Below are 18,509 nucleotides of genomic sequence, written 5' to 3'. Positions count from 1 at the left end.
TCTGTGTATTAAAAACTCTCCTCCTACCTCCTCCCCAGCCTCACGTCATCATAGCAAAATACCATCCACATTCTCTTTTCTGTATTCTTCCCAGAGTTTCCCGCACTTACAAGCTATTTGACTAGCAATTTGACATTAGCCTCACCTGCACATGAAACAGTATTGGTACCCATAATCCCTAATTCCTCTGGTTTTCCACCCATGTTATTGATTCTCTCATCTCCTCTATAATCTTGCTCCATCTTGGTTTCCCCCTCTCTCACATCCCTGCTCTCCCTCCACAACTTTCTGTACATGGTTGGATTCTTCACAATCACACTGGCCTAAAATGTGCTTTAATTTCTAATACAAATTTTGTTTCCAGAAAGACCTGTCATTTCACTGCATCACCTATCCAAAGGATGGTGGACATCTGGTGCTTTTTCATTCCATGATGTACACTCTTCATCTTGTTCTCATCAAAAACACAGTGCCATCAAACTTTTAAAAGATCCCTTCCTTGCCCTCCATATTGAATTCTCATCTCAGACTTCATGGATGAACTCTCAGTAGTACTCCGCACTAAGTATCACTGAAACTCTTCCTTCCAGTGGCTTCTAAAAAATTATCCTTTTTTTTTGCCCCAGCTCTATGATTCTTACTTAATTATGCTGATTTATTTGTTACTTTCTATTTCTGAAATTCAGTTGTTTCTGTCCTTGTATACCTATTTGTCCTGTCTCTATCCTAAATTTAGCAGTGCTAAATGAGCTCACTTTCAGAGTATTTGCACTTACTCTTAATAAGACATAGACACAATGAGAATGGATTTAGATTTACACCTCTGGTCTTAATTTAACTCTGGCTCTCTTTTAAAATTATCAGCTAAATACATCCCCTTGCATTTTGATATTCCAAATTACAGTTAATTATCTTTACACATCTCATCACAATAGTTCTTTTTCATCAACTCAATATCCTGGTTAATGGCATTTCCATTTCCCAGGCGCCAAATTTAGAATCTTTGGGATCACCTTTATTAATCTTTTGATGTACCACATTGCAGCACATTTTTTTCAGCTAGCCTATCCTCTTCAGGTCTGCTAGACTTACTTTTTAAGAACAGCAATTTATTCAGATTATTCTTGTCAAATATATTGAAAGATATCCAAGCTTTTCAGAATAAATTTAAACTCTTTAGTGTATGATTTGCTTTTCTTCACACTTTAGCACCAGCCTACACTTTCAGATTCTTCTGAGATCAAACAGTTTTGATGCTTATCACATTTTCCCCCTCCATCATTAATCTTTCAAAATATTACCTCCCTCTATAAATCAGTTGAAATGCTATTTTATCTATAAGATTTTCTTTGGGCTCTAGAAGGTATACTAGAATGAATTACCACTCTCATATTCACTTGGCCCTCAATTTTGCATTTCTTGCAGAGATTTGATTGTGGCTATGTGCACACATACACTTAATTTCTGTGTTTAGATGCACAATTCCTTGAGGGCAGGCACCATGTTATTTTCATAACCTCCAGAAACTATAAAATGCTTTACATGAAATGAAAGCTTGATAAATAGGTATCACATTAATAAATATTTTAAAATAATACAAACCAGTTCCCTCCTCTTTGACCTTGGCTTCCACTTCTATTTTCATGTCATACCCTTTTCGTTTCAGCTGAAATATTTTAGTTTTTAAGAGTTGTGTGAAACATCCTTCACTGTTTGCCTGAAGAGAAAGGAAGAGAATACTTGGGTCTTCCAATTTGCTACTTAAAAAGTTAGCTGTCAATTTATGAGAATTATTCATTGGTCATAAAAATAAATGTAACAAATATTCTGACCATCCTTTCAGTGCTTATCTTTTCCCAGCCCAAGAATGACATAATGTTTCTTCATTCATCATTAATTTACTCATTATCAACCTTTGGCTTCTCCCCTTTCTTCTGAAAACTGATCCCATTTCTGCCATATTAAACTTCCTAGAGTTTCCAAACATGCCATGTTAGTTTGTAATTCTATCTTCTTGCATATGCTGTTCCACAAATGATAAGTTTCTTTCTCCCATTCTTACTTTAGCCAACAGTTAGGCTCCTCAAAACTTAGACATAACGTATTCTGAGAAGGTGTTCATAACCACCATTACCTAAATATTGACTAAGGATTGCTATGTTTGAATTTTTTGTTGTTTGTTTGAGACAGAGTCTCACTCTGTCATCCAGGCTAGACTACAGTGGACATGATCACGGTTCATTGCAGCCTCAACCTCCTGGGCTCAAGTGATCCTCCTACCTCAGCCTCCCAAGTAGTTGGGACAACAGGTATGTGCCACCACACCTGGCTGATTTTTTATTTTTTATAGAGGCAGGGGGGTCTCACTATATTACACAGGTCGGTCTCAAACTCCTGGGCTCAAGCAGTCTTCCCACCTCAGCCTCTGAAAGTGCTGGGATTGCAGGTGTAGGCCACTGCACCCAGCAAGGATTGCTATGCTCTTAACTGTATATTCTCGATATCTAGGGCATTAATAGGAAGATATCCATTTATTAAATAGATGAATCCTTGCCATAAACAAGTTTTCAAACTAAACGTTGGGGTACATGTTTTAATAAAGATTTGTTTTCATTTTATATGTTTTTATAGGAAAGTCTTTATTGCATAATAAAATATAATCATATTTAATTTATTTTTATATAGATGTCATGATTCACTTGAAAATAGTCTCCCTGATACATTACAGATTTGGGTAGCTAGATTCCTCCGATGGATCTTGTTTATCAGTGTCTGCCTTGGTGTTCATTATTATATTAATTACTCTGGCCTCTCATTCATTTGCTCTCTGCAGCTTTGATAATGTTCTTTTCCATATCCTTGAGGTAAGAGGTGGGACTCAGCTTTGGAAGTGGATCTCACACACTGGACCAAATTGAGAACTCACTAAAACAGGGATGCAGGAAAGGCTGCTTTCCATAAGACATGCCCGTCGGTGTGCCAGGTCAGTTTACCGTTGCCATGGCAACACACGAAGGTAATGCCCTTTTCCATGGCAATGGCCTGACAACCCAGAAGTTACCACCTTTTTCCTGGAAATTTCTGTATAATCTGCCTCTTAATTTCCATGTAACTAAAAGTGGGTATAAATGTGACTGCAGTACTCCCTTTGAGCTGCTACTGTGGGCACACTGCTGATGGGGTAGCCCTTGTCTGCAAGGGGCAGTACCTCTGCTGCTGCTGTGCACTGCTGCATCAATGAAAGTTTCTGTCGCTAACACCTCTGGCCTGCCCTTAAATTCTTTCCTGGGTGAAGAAAAGAACCCTCTTGGGCTAAACCCCCATTTGGGGTCTTGCCTGCCCTGCATCACCCTTCCAGCGTCTGTGCACACTGCCACACTCTGGACTTTTTCACATTCTGCCTCTGAAATCAGTAATTTTTGCCCCCTTAAAAATTACATCACATTCTACTTCCAGCTGTTTCCCTTAATTATTCTTATTTCACTTCTTCCTTATGTGTACTGGGCCCCCGATCTGTCGTCCATCGAAGTCGTCCTCTCTTCAGCCTTAAGCCTGTACTGCTTTAACTTCATTCCTCCAGTGCGGTTTACGTTCCATGGCATTGCCATTTGATTCTCCCACTAGCCAAATTCTTAACACTTGCCACATATATTTTTCTGTTACCCGTTTGATAAAAGCCAACTTTGGATCCTTCCACATCCTTCTATGCCCTTATGTCTGGCATTTTGACTGCTGTTGGAAGGAAATTACCAAACTGACCAAATAAATACCACTCTGCACCCCTGAGCCTAGCCCACAAGGAAGCCCCTGACACTGCCAGGCAATCTTAGAATGTTTCCCCTACTCCTCCATTTTGCCTGATGGGTATTTCAAATTCTCTGTTGTATTTTACGCACTATTGTAATCCATGAGAAGAGAAAACCTTGGTATTAGTGTCCTGAGGAGAGCGGTTTCCACATACCTGTTGACTGAATTCTTCACAGATATCACATGAATAGTTATTGTTGCAGGTAGGCTGGGATGATAAACGTTTTCTGCATACACTAAGTGTCACCAGACCAGGGACAGGCTCTCCATATGTGTACCTATAACAATAAGGTGGTCACGCAAAAATCTATTTCATACGAATAATACAGATGTTTCTTCACCTGATTTGATGCATTCATACCATCCACCTTAAGCAATTGTATTGCCTCCCATACTATTTGCATTTTACAAACACGTATTCTGAGAGACTGTGTCTTAATTGTCTATAACTCTAAGAAAAAATACTGAGAGACTCTTTCTGAAACAGCTACAAATGGAAAATTACCAATTTAGTTTTTCTCAGATCTTCCTTCCCTCTCAGTAGCGGTTTTACTATAAGATGGTCCTATTTCCCGCTTTCTGCTGTCAGACTATCTCGATCCTGATTCCAGCTTTGACAACACATTGTTTTAGGGCAACATATTAAGAATATGTACAGTGTGTTTCTGAGTTCTCCTTGATTTATAAGTACTTTAAGAGGGTAAATGAGAAGTTAGATGGAAAAGCAGTAGCTATAAAACAAAAATGTTACATCATAATCAATCAGTTTAATTCTGCCTAATATGATCGAAGAATATGACACAAAGCCATAACTAAGTTGTTATTTCTCAGAGCATGTTTTGTGGCCCACCAGCATTGAAATGATCTGGGATACCTGCTGACATGCAGATTTCTGAGACTTTCCTCAGATGTATAATTGGAATCTTTGGACATGGGGCCATGGAATCTGCATTTTTAGTAAGCACACACCCACACCCATTGATTCTGATGAATATTGATGTTTGGAACTATTACCTTAGCCCAAATGGTGGGGCAGATAAGGTTTAGGGTCAGTTCTTTAGGGTCAGTTCCCCAAGCTTCCCCTTTGTATTGTTTTTTCCCTGAATTCCAATAAGTGCTGATAAAGTCATAAATCATCTACTAAATTGCAGTTACTTTTGGAATCTTTAAATCTGGATCAAAAGGCTTTCCCTCTGATGAAAAATTTAAAGCACTGAGTGTAGTGAGAAGGATGAAAACATGTTGTTCATACTACCCCCAAAAGCAAGAGGGGACTTTTCTCTCTTGTGTGTGGAGGATGCTACAGTGCACTAAAAGGCAGTAAAAGGCAATCGAAGGAAGAAATAACTACAATACATATTTTTAACTCTATCATATGCATCCAGGACTTGAGCCTAGCTTCCTCCCAATGATTTTCCATCTTTTCCCATAGTTTAAGAAATTAGAAGCAATGAAGAAAAGGGAGATAATAGGACACAGAAGGCATGAGCATGAGATTCCCGAGTAGGATGGACTGGATTCAGTTTAGCACTGAGTCTAGGATACATACATGCTTCATAAACCTAGCTTGCTTTTTAAATTGCAGAAGCAATATAGAATAGTGATGAAGAGTTTGGGGTCTGGTTCTAGAACATTGGATTTAAATTCCAGTCTGCCATTTACTACCTGCTGTAATGTGAGCGAATTTCTTACTCTTTAAATGTTATGGTTTCCCCATTGTAGAGTGAGGATAACAATCCTTCCCATCTCACAGGATCACCTTCAGAATAAAAATGTAAGTAAGCATAAGGCACTTAGAACATTGTCTGGCACATTTTAAATGTCCAGTAAATGATTTTATGATTAGCAGACATGTCATCTGCAACCGTCCCTGCTCCCTACTGTGAGCTTAGGCCAGCTATGAAATACTTCCAAGTTTAGTAACTGTTACGGGCAAAACAACCCCTCAAATAAAGTATGGAAATAGAAATGAGATGAAAAAAAATGCAACTCACAAGGCACAGGCAATTACCGCAAATTCTTCATCTAGAAAACCAATAATCTTGGGCACTTTTACTTGGACCTCAAATTTAGGCAAAACTGTTTTCATAAGAGAGAAAAAAAAATGGTGAGAGTGGGCCGGAGATCTTGCGAGTATTAGTAGTAGATGCTATGACAGAACCTTTACCATGTGATCACATGAAATGACTTCAGCTACAATAGGGAGCCCGGGGACAATACTGAGACAGAGATGACATCCATAACCATGAGCAATCTGTACTATGTTCACTTGGTTAAGTTGATAACACATTACTCTCCTTCCCTGAATTTGAGCAAGATTTCCCAAAAAGAGGGAAGGCAGCACCATTAGTCCCTGAAGATCATCACAGCTAGATGGGGTAAAGAGGGACCAATAGGTTTCAATATATTCTTATTCTTTCCCTCCCTATGCCCAGCTCTTCTTCCCAAATGCTAGCCCTGCTGACTAACAGAGGTCCCAGGCCCACCATCTGACACTTGGCTATGAGCCTACTGAAGTGCTAGCTATGCAGAGCACAGAGGCAATAGCCTAGCATAGATTCTTCCATCAGCGCCTCTGCATGGTTGGTCCACTTGGGCAGCTGAGAGTACCTGTCTTCCCAGACCTTTTCAAGCTCCCATTTATATACCCACAATCATACTTCAGAACTGGCTAGTAATTTTCTCATCTGTCAAATCCTCCTGATGGCCTCTTACTTTCCTAGGTTCTCTCACAGTTTTCTAAGGTGTTATTCCTGTAATATATTCCTATTCTGGGATTCTGATGGCAGTTCTGGTGAGTTTTGAGAACCATGTTTTGTGACAGGACTTCTCAGCCATGTCATGAAACATTTAATTTACATCACAAAATCCACACAATTGATGGCTAATAAGATGGCTTCAATGTCTGACTTAGTAGACTATGGTTGAGTATTAACTAAATCAACTGTGTTAAAGTTTAGTTGATTACTATACTTATTTGAACTATAGTTTAGTTGATTACAAAATGCTATGATTTAAGAATCATAGTGGATTCGAGTAGTACAGGTGTAGGTTATAGATAACCATAAAATAATCCCAGGAAATACTTTCAGTTATAAAATACAAAAAACAGGCCAGGCACGGTGACTCATGCCTGTAATCCCAGCACTTTGGGAGGCTGAAGCAGGCAGATCACAAGGTCCATGGATGGAGACCATCCTGGCTAACACAGTGAAATCCCATCTCTACTGCAAACACAAAAAATTAGCCAGGCAGAGTGGCACAAAGCTGTAATCCCAAGCTACTCGGGAGGCTGAAGCATGAGAATCATTTGAAGCATGAGAATTATTTGAACCCCGGAGGCAGAGGTTGCAGTGAGCTGAGATCGTGCCGTCGCACTCCAGCATGGGCAATGAGCAGGAGTCCGTCTCAAAAAAAAAATGAAAACCCCCCCAAAACAGGTATATAGTGTATGTAAGTGACACAATGTATTGGTTAACAACTTATGTTTGAGAGGGACAGCAGGGGGTGGGTATTGGGGAGAGATAGTATGGGGAAAAATGCCAGATAGGTGATGGGGAGGAAGGCAACAAATCACACTGCCATGTGTGTACCTATGCAACAATCTTGCATGTTCTTCACATGTACCCCAAACCTAAAATGCAATTAAAAAAACAGGAAAAAAAATCAAAGGGATCTATTCAAATCTTTTTTGCCTCTTAATGACTGAATTTTTGTAAGTTACTAACTTTCCCAGTACTGATATGCTCATTTGCAAAATGGCGTAATAGCAGTATCTGCCCCAGAGGGGCATTGTGAGAACTAAATGAGGTAGTACATAAAAAGTACTTAGCAAATATATAGGTACATTTAAAAGCTTGCTAATTTTCAACTGTCATATGCTAGACCTTTTATTTTTACAGATATGTAAAATTTATCTAATACTAAATACTCTGATGTTATAAATGCCCTACACATGTAGCATTCTTACCATATTCGTTCACCGTAAATGAGTGCTTTATATTCTCCCCTGACTTTTTCTGCAGTATGATGTTGTAGGAACCCAGAAATGGCTCCACTGAGAGTGGGAAAGAGAGTTGGCTGAGTCCCGTTTCCAATTTGAGACTTTGCCACTGGAAAATTCGGTCACCTTTGGGGTCCTATAGGGAAAACAGTATGAGTTCATAGAAACAATTGAAATATATACCTTTGAGTAGAACGGCAGCTTTACAGGTAAGAATGGCGTAGGGAGCTATATCACAGGTGGTCGGTAAACTGGACCAAAGGTATTAGCAAATGTTTATAGGAATTCCAGCCAGAGATAAGGCCAATAAGTTTACTAGGTGTGAGATATTGCAGATAACATTCCATACTGATGCCTCTTTTTGGTATTATGTATATTTAGGTTGGTCAGAAATATTGGACAAGTCACTAAATTGCATCATCTCAAGAAACGTTCCTCCATTTATATCTTACCCACTTAGAGTTTAAGGTGGATAGGGAAAACGATATTTGTTTAGCTTTGGTGAAATGGGGTGGGGAGAAGGGAGGAAGGCAGTTCAGTGTAACCTGTAGTGAATCCTCATTCCAGCTGTGATGTACAATATAACACTTACCTCAATATAAACCACTGGAAACTGAAAAGAAAAGAAGCTAGTATGAGCACGTGGTAGAATACAGAAGGACAAAAACCATGGCACTAGCACTGACAGAGCGTATGGACAAAGAAAGTGAGCTTCTGTTTTCCAAATGAGGACAACCCTGTTTGCTTCACAGCACTTTATACGTTTAGTTCGGGACACGCATCTCTCCAGAAGTCAGGACTTTCCTATTGTTAAATAACGTACAACTGAGGAAACCTATTTAGATCAAAAAGTCTGAATAAGTTTATTATTATTTCATGATGATCTTCGTGTAAGAGGGAAATCAAATTCACACCTTTATTCAATGAAAGTAACTGGAATCTTTAAGAGGACAACCTCAATTGCATGCTGGATTCACTTTAAGAATGCAGTGTATGGAGTACCTTGATTCTGACCTCTTTTCTTCTTCTGGCAGAGGTACCCTTATGAAATCTTTCTGTAGTGGGTTTAAAGTACCTCTTTTATTGGTCTCAAGTTTCCCAAAAGAATAGGTTTTACATTTTCCCTCAACCTTCACCTATCGTTATGGGACTCACCATTTCATCAACAGGGTGGAAATTGACGTCCACAGAGACAATACGGAATTTCACTGAAACAGAGATATTTTTCTGTGAAATACCCCAGCAGAGCCTGAGGGAGTAATAGCATCCCTGAATTCCCAGTACTGCAGAATAAAGTAATGAAGAAGCTCTTCCCCTCTCCCAAAGGTCCACTTGCTTATTTGGTTCCGCATACCTGTTTGCCCTGGTTTGTATATGTGTTTGTCTGTCTGGACAAAGACTAGGTTGTCTGGTGTGGTTACGTATACTGGTTTCCTCTTTTTGAAATGCAGAGTTGGCCCCTTTACCTCCATAGCAATGTCCGCCCAGGAAAATGGTAATTTTGGAATCTGTAAAACAGAAATGAGCTGAAGAATCTGCCCAGACTCGCTTCCAAATTTCTCAGCCATTAGGAGTTTCTGTCTTCCCTGTTAATCCCTGAGAATTAGTAAGGGACAAAGTCAAGGATTATGCTCCTTGTTTTAAAAGTAGATTATTATGATGTTGTAACATAACAGTAACAAAATTGAAGGCGAAAATATTGCAATAAAATGAGCGAGTTCTTCAAGCCAGTTATGACTGAAATGGGATGCCTGCACTTTCATAGCAAAATGGTGATATTAAAATCATTACTAAAATTTATTTTTCAAAGATCAAAAGCATTACATATTATCTGACTAGGCATGGTGGCTCATGCTTACAGCCCCAGCACTTAGGGAGGCCAAGCTGGGCAGATTGCTTGAGCCCAGGAGTTCAAGACCAGCCTGGGAATCATAGTGAAACTCCCACCTCTGCAAAAAATAAAAAATCATCCAGGCATGACAGTGCATGTCAGTGATCCATGAGTCATTATATATTTTGAATCCAAATTTCAAAATTTTAAGATATGAATTAATCAACAAATCATCATAGTTCCAGCTACTCAGGAGGCTGAGGTGGGAGGATCACCTGGGCCTGGGAGGTCAAGGCTACAGTGAGCCATGATGGCACCACTGCACTCCAGCCTGGGTGCCAGAAAAAGACCCTGTCTCAAAAACAAAAAATGTATGTTATTATTTGTGGTAATCATGCATAATTAAGCACTTAATACCTTAAGTAGTAAAAGGTCAAAAGGACGGTACATCAACTATCAACCATTGGTGAGATCTTAGATAAGTCAGTCATTTGACTTTATAAATCTCAGCGTTTCTGTCTGTAATGGCACGAATGTTATTTATCTCAGAAGGTTAAGATCAGATTAAATCATTTCTGTAACTACTGTTACATTTTATGCATGGCACTCCGTAAATATGATGTGAGCATATTCAGTAGAACTTCCATTCCTAAAATCTAATTTGAGATTCACTCCGTATTCCTCATTTTTCCTTCATTATGCATTTTTATTTTCAAAGGATCACAAACAAAGATATCAGTTAATATGCTCTTTCTCTACCCATCCCCCTTATTTCAAGGAGCAGTACTGACAGTGAAGGGACGGCAGTAGAAAGAGTTTCTCCTGGTCACCCGGTCTGTGAGGAGGGGCCTGCTCTGCATTTCATACATCAGAGTTACATTCAGTGTCACTGTCTCATTCAGGTGATTAAGGATGACACAGGCCTGTTCAGGAACTCCACTGTAGAGGTGAGATGGGACCAGCAGTAGGTACTGCCTGTGGAGGAGAGAGGGCCAGGTTAGCTATGGAGGGGTCAAAAAGACATCAACATTATCACCATATTCTAGATAATCTTTGCTTTTGTCACCAGTCACAGAACAGAGACGTGTTTCAGCAGGAGTATCTTCTTCAAAGGCCAACTCAAAAGATCTGAGGAACTGAGAAAACCCCAAATTAAACCCAAGATATGCTTCTCTTTTGTTGTGGAAATATTCACCCACATAATATTAGAAATCCTGTCAATAGTCATGGATAAGTAATCCATGAGTCATTATATATTTTGAATCCAAATTTCAAAATTTTAAGATATGAATTAATCAACAAATCATCATTGAAAGCATTAAGAACCTCTCTGCATGTGGTCTTGGGTTTGGCATGGATGATACTACAAATCTCTTTGTTCCAGGAAACTATATAAAAAAAATGTTTAATACATTGGGAGAAGCTGAATTGCCTATCACTACAACTTTGGGAGTAGCCATATCTTTTCTTTCTTCAGCTCTTTGGTGATGGAGACAAGGCATGCTGGGCTAGGCTGACCACCAGATATGTTGCCATATACACCTGGAAGAAAATACCACTCTCCTGTCACCAATTGCCTCTCACAGTCACCCAAACAGAATATACCTTGGGATGCTGTACGTGTGCACACTATTCTCTCTCTTCTTGAGTGTCCTTGTCTACCTGGAAAACTTCTATGTGCTTCATTAGACTTATCTCAAAAGTGACTTCTCTGCACAGAATTTGGTGAAGCCCTCTCTCTCACATCAGGCCTCATGAAGAGTGAGGTTTCTTTGGAAGTAGTCTGTCAGAATCCTGCAATGCCTGCTTCTGTTTGTGTTCTATAGTTCATTCTCTGTGCACCATCTCTCTACTTTTCCATACTGTGAGATGCTGAGAGCAGCTTCTGACTTTTGTTAAACTGTAGATTCCCAAGACCTAATGCCAGCTCTTAACAGTGTGCTGTTAGTTGAGTGAACTGCCACACAAATCTTAGCTTGTTTGTGGATCATGCATTCATCTTGGCAATCCTTGACTTGAGGAACAGATAGTTATTGAGTCATTTCACAACTGTTACAACATGCAATCCATTTTATGAATCAATAAAAAATGTATCCCTTTTTGGGTAGAAATTCTGTTTTCTTTTCTGGTAAATGTTTCATAGATGTTACTGACCTATGTCTGTGAGTTTCCTGAAATTGGTGGATGTCTCTTTTCACATGAGCAGTAATGACTTACAAATTCTTCCTAGCCCTTTTGACAGCAGAAAATTGTGTAGGGAATTAGGAAACACAGATCAAAGAGATAATACAGTGGGAAAAAAGGAGGACAATGTAATTTTCTGGAAATAGTGCTTACGGTTCTGAAGCAGCTGAAGCATCACTGGGAAGGAGCAGCAAGAGCAGGATCAATACCGGCTGGGGCAGTTGATTTCCGGTCATGGTGCTGCAAGGAAGAGGGCAGACTGGGAGTCTGAGCCCTCAAGTCTTTGAACCATGTTCTTATACCAACTCGCTGGTTTTTATTTTACTGGATGGGCAGTGAAAGTAAACTGCCAATCATTTATTTTTGTAACATATTAACTACTTCCAGTATAAAAAATCAATTCCAGATAATTTTTATGACCATATCTATTATTTTATTTACTTTCCCAAATTTTCTAAATTCCTAAAAAATAGTAGTTTGAGGCTATCACTAACTCAGGTCATTAATCAGATTTTAAAATATTTTCATAGTTTGAATTTCTGGAATAGAAGAATAAATATCAAGAATTATCAAAACTTTATCATCTTAATTTTTAATTCAAAATTTTAGATGATACATTTGAAATATTTGACATTACAGGGCAAAAACAATAATTTCTCAATACTGTCAGCTAAGGCCTCTATACTCTTGTGATCTTCAAACATTTTCCTTGTATTCTTTAAAAGAATTTTATTAAATATGTAATATCTTACATATACTTGACAATTCTTAACAATTAGCAAGATGATAAAAAAGTATAGTACAGTACAATACTGACATTTAAAAAATAAAAGTGTAAGGGCTGGGCGCAGTGGCTCAAGCCTGTAATCCCAGCACTTTGGAAGGCCGAGGTGGGTGGATCATGAGCCTCGGTGATCCTGGTCAACATAGTGAAACCCCGTCTCTACTAAAAATACAAAAATTAGCTGGGCGTGGTGGCGCGTGCCTGTAATCCCAGCTACTCAGGAGGCTGAGGCAGGAGAACTGCCTGAACCCAGGAGGCTGAGGTTGCGGTGAGCCGAGATCGCGCCATTGCACTCCAGCCTGGGTAACAAGAGCGAACTCTGTCTCAAAATAAATAAATAAATAATAAAAAAATAAAAATGTAATATCACTTTTTAAATGTATCCAATGAAATGTAAATACTGCAGTAATTTTTTTTTGCCTACTTCTGTTCCTGTAAAACACATGTGAATACTTTTTTCATGAGTAAGAAACTTTATCAGTTTTGTTTCTTTTTGATCTTGTGTTTTCATTCAGCTTCCTCAGGTAATTTTATCCTCGAGTTGCATACTTCAGTATATTTTATTGAATACCCTATTATATGTTTCTGGAATTAAATATCATCAAAAATTATTATAGAAAATATTCTTGAGCCTGTAAAGTTCTAATTAGTAATAAATGTTTTCTACATCACATTATCATTAAAATTATTATCAACATACTATTTATAAAATTATATATATCTACTATAATCTTAACAGATATTAAAAATGAGAACATGTTCAAATTTTTTTTAGTGAAATAAATTGTGTATTTCAGTTGGCTCCCTCAAATAAGATTGTGTATTCTTGGATGAATATTGCTTATTACTGGATTAAAATAAGCTTCACTTATTCTCTATTTTTTCTACTCTGCTGTATTTCAATTCTAGAATAATTCTATTCTCTTTTCTATTGTATAGATGCAAGCAGTAAGAAAATCTAGTCACATAAGAAGAGAAATAGAAATAGAGGACATTCTATTATAACAATGTTGTTTAATTATTTAGGCTTCCAAGTTATAAGCCTATAGATCATTTTAAAATCATTAAAAATTGTTTTAATGATCTATGAGCTGATAAATCTTCTGTAATTTTACTGAAAACAAAGTACTAAACCAGGTCAATTGCAAAAGGATTTGGAAATCAGTCATTTTGATCATCCTTATTCTCAGTTCCTAGAAAGTATTCAATAAAAGCTTAAAAGGACTTATAAATGGCCACCAATTATTACTCTGCTACTTAAAAACACGACTTTTACCATATACTCAAAAAGTTTGGAAATTTTATAATATCATTAACTTTAATATACTTTTGTCAATATAAAACCTCATAAAAATCTTTCATCTGATTAGAACCATAACCTGTACATTTAACTCATTTCATTTAAAGAAAGCATCCACCAGTGACCTAATTTATAAAACCCGTCCTTATTGTCAAAATGATCAGTCAAATTAGACTCATTTCTGATAGGAAAAAACGTTGTTTTATTTTTAGTTTCAATAAACCCACTAACATATATTCCTGGGACGACTCTCCCATTCTGCAATTCTAAGATAAAGAGTTTGGCTGAATATTTGCTACTTAGATAAAGTAAGACAACCCGACCTTGATATTTCTTTCCATGCTGTCTGCTTAATTCTTACAGAAATCTCAGGGGGAATATAAACATTGACAAGAGTTGGAAAAGAAAAGAGGGGAATTTTAAATGTAAATTGTAATTTTACTGAAATTCGTCCATATTGTAGAGGTATCTGTCACCTCTGCAATATGAACAAAGACAGAAAATTTCAGAACAAGCCAAAAGAATCCATTTCTGACATCATGTTTTTCTTATACTAGAAATTGTTTTAAGACAGATGGGTATATGATACCTACAATGGGCTTATGATGCCTTGATTAAGAGAGTTTGTGCAAATATCAATATTTTGATTAATCTTTTTGCAAGACATTTTTCACTCCAAGATACATCTAAAATAGATATTATAACTGCAAGAGAAAATTGTTGCATTAAAATGAACTCATAAGTTATGCCTTGATTATATTACAGCATGATGACAGTGATTTTATATCATTACCTACTACAATTGTAGGATTATTGATCATGCACAATTTCGAGGATCCCTGAAATGACATTGACATAAACAGAGGGCAGAGCTGACTGTAACTAAAAGATTTTAGCCAAATGTCAAAGTCAAAGATAAATGTCATAGTGCCCCAATAAATAGTATGTGTTTATCAAAAGTGATAAACCTGAAGAGTTCATCACAACATCAAAGACTTTAATGAAAAAGACAAGACAAAAGCTAAGCTATGGCCATAATTATAGCATTAAATATAGGGTCTATAAGAGAAGAAATATATGTGAAAAAAGTTGACTTTGTAATCGCAAATAGTTTTGACATGTTAATTGTATAAAAGATTTTTCAAATGGTTCAAAATAAAGCTATTTTTCAAAGGAACTCTACAAAACACATCATTACCTTTGGACATGTTTCCAAACAAACTTTATTTCCAAAGACAAATGTGTTTACAGAGCATTGAGCAACTTTGAGTGGGTTGAGAATGAAAGTGTCCTTGCCACCTGAGTATACACTGGGGAAGGCAGAGTTGGAATCATTGGCTTATGTGGAGTGAAATTAATGCTTACACCAGCAGATTTGGAATGTAACTAGCAATACTTTTAACAAACAAAAAAAAGCAGGATTCTTGGTTGTAAAATTTGTCTACCATGACAATATGCTGGTTAATCCTGTATGTTTTCTCTTCTTGTGAATACTTGGCCTGGCAGAGAGCAGGCTGGAAAAATCAGGAGATTGCTGACCATGTTTCCATCTTTCAAGAATTTCCCTGCATGGATTCTGAGAGGCAGAACAAATGATAAAAAAAAGATGAATGTGCTTTTCATCTTATAAGAAAGACTCACACTTAATATGACACTATACTAATATTCAGAGATCAGGCCAGAGGGCTTGTCAGCTGAGCTGTAATTCCACCTGCCTGCTTTAGTCAATACTGCAGTAGCACTTCCTTCTGTACACATTATTCAAAACTACCCTGGTGGAAAAATAATCTTCTACCAGCCCAGTCTTCTTTATTATATTAAAATTAAATTCTCGATTCATTAAAAACATTATTAGGAGAGTGAAAGGAAAAGTCACAGAGAAGAAAATGATATTTTCTTTACATATAATTGACAAATGCTTATACCTAGAATATATTGAAGACTTCCAGAAATAAGTTAGAAAAAGACCTAGCATCTTACACAACAGAATACCCAAATAGCTAATAAATATATGAAAAGTACTTGGTCTCCAGAGAAATGCAAATTAATACCACAATGAAATACTCTACATACCCTAAAAAATGGTTAAAGTTAAGATTCATAATGCCAAGTTTTAGTGAGCATGTGGAGCAACCGAACCTCTCATCCAGTTATGAAAATGAATCATCATTATCTACTAGAATTCACCATCCACATGACCTCTGCAGCAGCAATTTTTACCATTACATAAATACCAAGGAGAGTGACAGCAAATGTGCAAAAAGTCCCGAATGAGAACATTTGCAGTTGCATTATTTGTAATGGCTCTAAATTGAAAAAAACTCAAATGTCCAACAACAGGATATGTAAATTGTGGTATATTCATACAATTAAAACTATATGGTGTTTTTCAATAAAATGGAATAATGTCATTTGCATCAACGTCAATGAATCCCATGAATATAGAACTAAGCATAAGATTCCACACACACACGTATACACAAACACATTACAAATCATAAAATTCCACTTATAGAAACACAGGTGTGTTCATTCTAAGTCATTCCAGACTAGTCTTTCTTCTTCTTAGTGAGTCAGCAATCGTAGTTTTGCTCAGGAGAATGAAATGTTCCACATCTGCATATGCATACCCCGGGAGTCCCAGTTACCACAACTCCAACCTGCTGACTCTTCTACCTTCGATGCCTCAGCCATACGAAACTTCTTGCTTTTCTTTGGCAGTTGAGAATCTTTCTACTTGACTTGAAGCCTTCACATCTTTTGTTATCTTCTCCTGTATTGTTCTTCTGCAGATGTTTTGATAGCTAACTTCTTCACCACCTTAAACCTTTGTTCATCTATCAGCTTCTCAGTGAGGTCTACCCCGATCACAGCATTTAAAATTGTAAAGTCTAACTCCCAATCTTGTGGTACTCTTGATCTTCCTTGCTGTGCCTTTCAAAAAAATAGCACTTGTCATTTTATGACATATTATATAATGAACTTACTTATATTTCTTATTTATTGCCTATCTCTCCTCTCTAGAATATAAGGCAGAGATGTCTTGTTTTTCACTGTTTCTTGCTATTGAGAAGTATATCCACTAATAACAAGCATTCTATAATTATTTGTTGAATAAATAAATGAAAGAATTATATGACCATGAGACATAACACTTGTTTTTTCTCTCTTAAAAGTATAGCATTTGACCCAGCAATCCCATTACTGGGTATATACCCAAAGGATTGTAAATCATTGTATCATAAAGACACATGAGCACATATGTTCATTGAGGTGCTGTTTACGATAGCAAAGACCTGGAACCAACCCAAATGCCCATCAATGATAGACTGGACAAAGAAAATGCGGCACATATACACCATTGAATACTATGCAGCCATAAAAAATGGTGAATCTGTGTCCTTTGTAGAGACATGGATGAATCTGGAAACCATCATTCTCAGCAAATGGACACAAGAACAGAAAACCAAACACTCATAGGCAGGGGATGAACAATGAGAACACTCGGGCACAGGGAAGGGAACAACATTCACTGGGCTAGGTGTGGGGGTGGAAGGGAGAGGACTGGGGGACAGCAGGGGGGTGGGGAGGCTGGGGAGGGATAACACTGGGAGAAATGCCTGATGTAGGTGATGGGGTGGGAGGATGGAGACAGCAAACCAGCATGGCATGTATGTACCTATGGAACAATCCTGCAGGAAGCAGGACATGCACATGTACTCCAGAACCCAAAGTACAATTTTTAAAAAAAGTATATGAAAAGATCAATAGACAAATTGAATTGTATGCGCATATTTAATAGAGAAAGAAGGAATAATATTTCCAGAAGAATGAGTTAGGAATAACTAAAGATGATGTGAAGTCAGTCTTTGTGCAAGCAATAATATAACAGAGTCAATTATATGGTTTTATCAGCAGATCACAGGGCCTTCTTCCCCTTTTCTTAGTGACATAGATGAATACACACACACACACACACACACACACACACACACACAAATATATTCTGCAAAATCATTAAAAATATTACTTAATGTAAGAAAGAAAGAATGCCATTCTCTTTTACATTCTTCTAGTTTATTATTATTTCTTGAAAAACGTTGCTGGGGATTTTATAGAATGGTGCCTGTGTTGTGTGCTGAAGAGGGCTTTGCACAGTATTGATAATGCCAAGGCTGCAGTGAGTTAACTTGCATTTTTCTATTAGCTGAGGGTGTAGTGATAGCTGGGCACAGTAAGATTGTGAGTTAGTTGAGCAAGACGGCTACATGTCCTGGACCAAAAAGAAAGTCAAACACATAGCTTATCGGCTTTTTCCTCTTTGCTGTCTTGTTCTCCTGCCAGCCTCTTTCTCCTCAGTTAGGACTCCATAGATAGTATTAAAATAAGGATTTTTCTTTTACCAAGGACCTGCCAACTTGGGGCATGTATCACCACACCTGGCTAATTTTTTTATTCTTAGCAGAGATGGGTTTCTCCATGTTGGTCACTCTGGTCTTGAACTCCTGACCTCAGGTGATCTGCCCGCCTTGATCTCCCAAAGTGCTGGGATTACAGACATGAGTCACTGTGCCCAGCCTTTCTTTTTCTTTTTTTCTAA

Source organism: Callithrix jacchus, chromosome 9 (genome assembly GCF_049354715.1).
Source record: "Callithrix jacchus isolate 240 chromosome 9, calJac240_pri, whole genome shotgun sequence".
Taxonomy (NCBI): Eukaryota; Metazoa; Chordata; class Mammalia; order Primates; family Cebidae; genus Callithrix; species Callithrix jacchus.
This window is presented reverse-complemented; position numbering follows the sequence as displayed.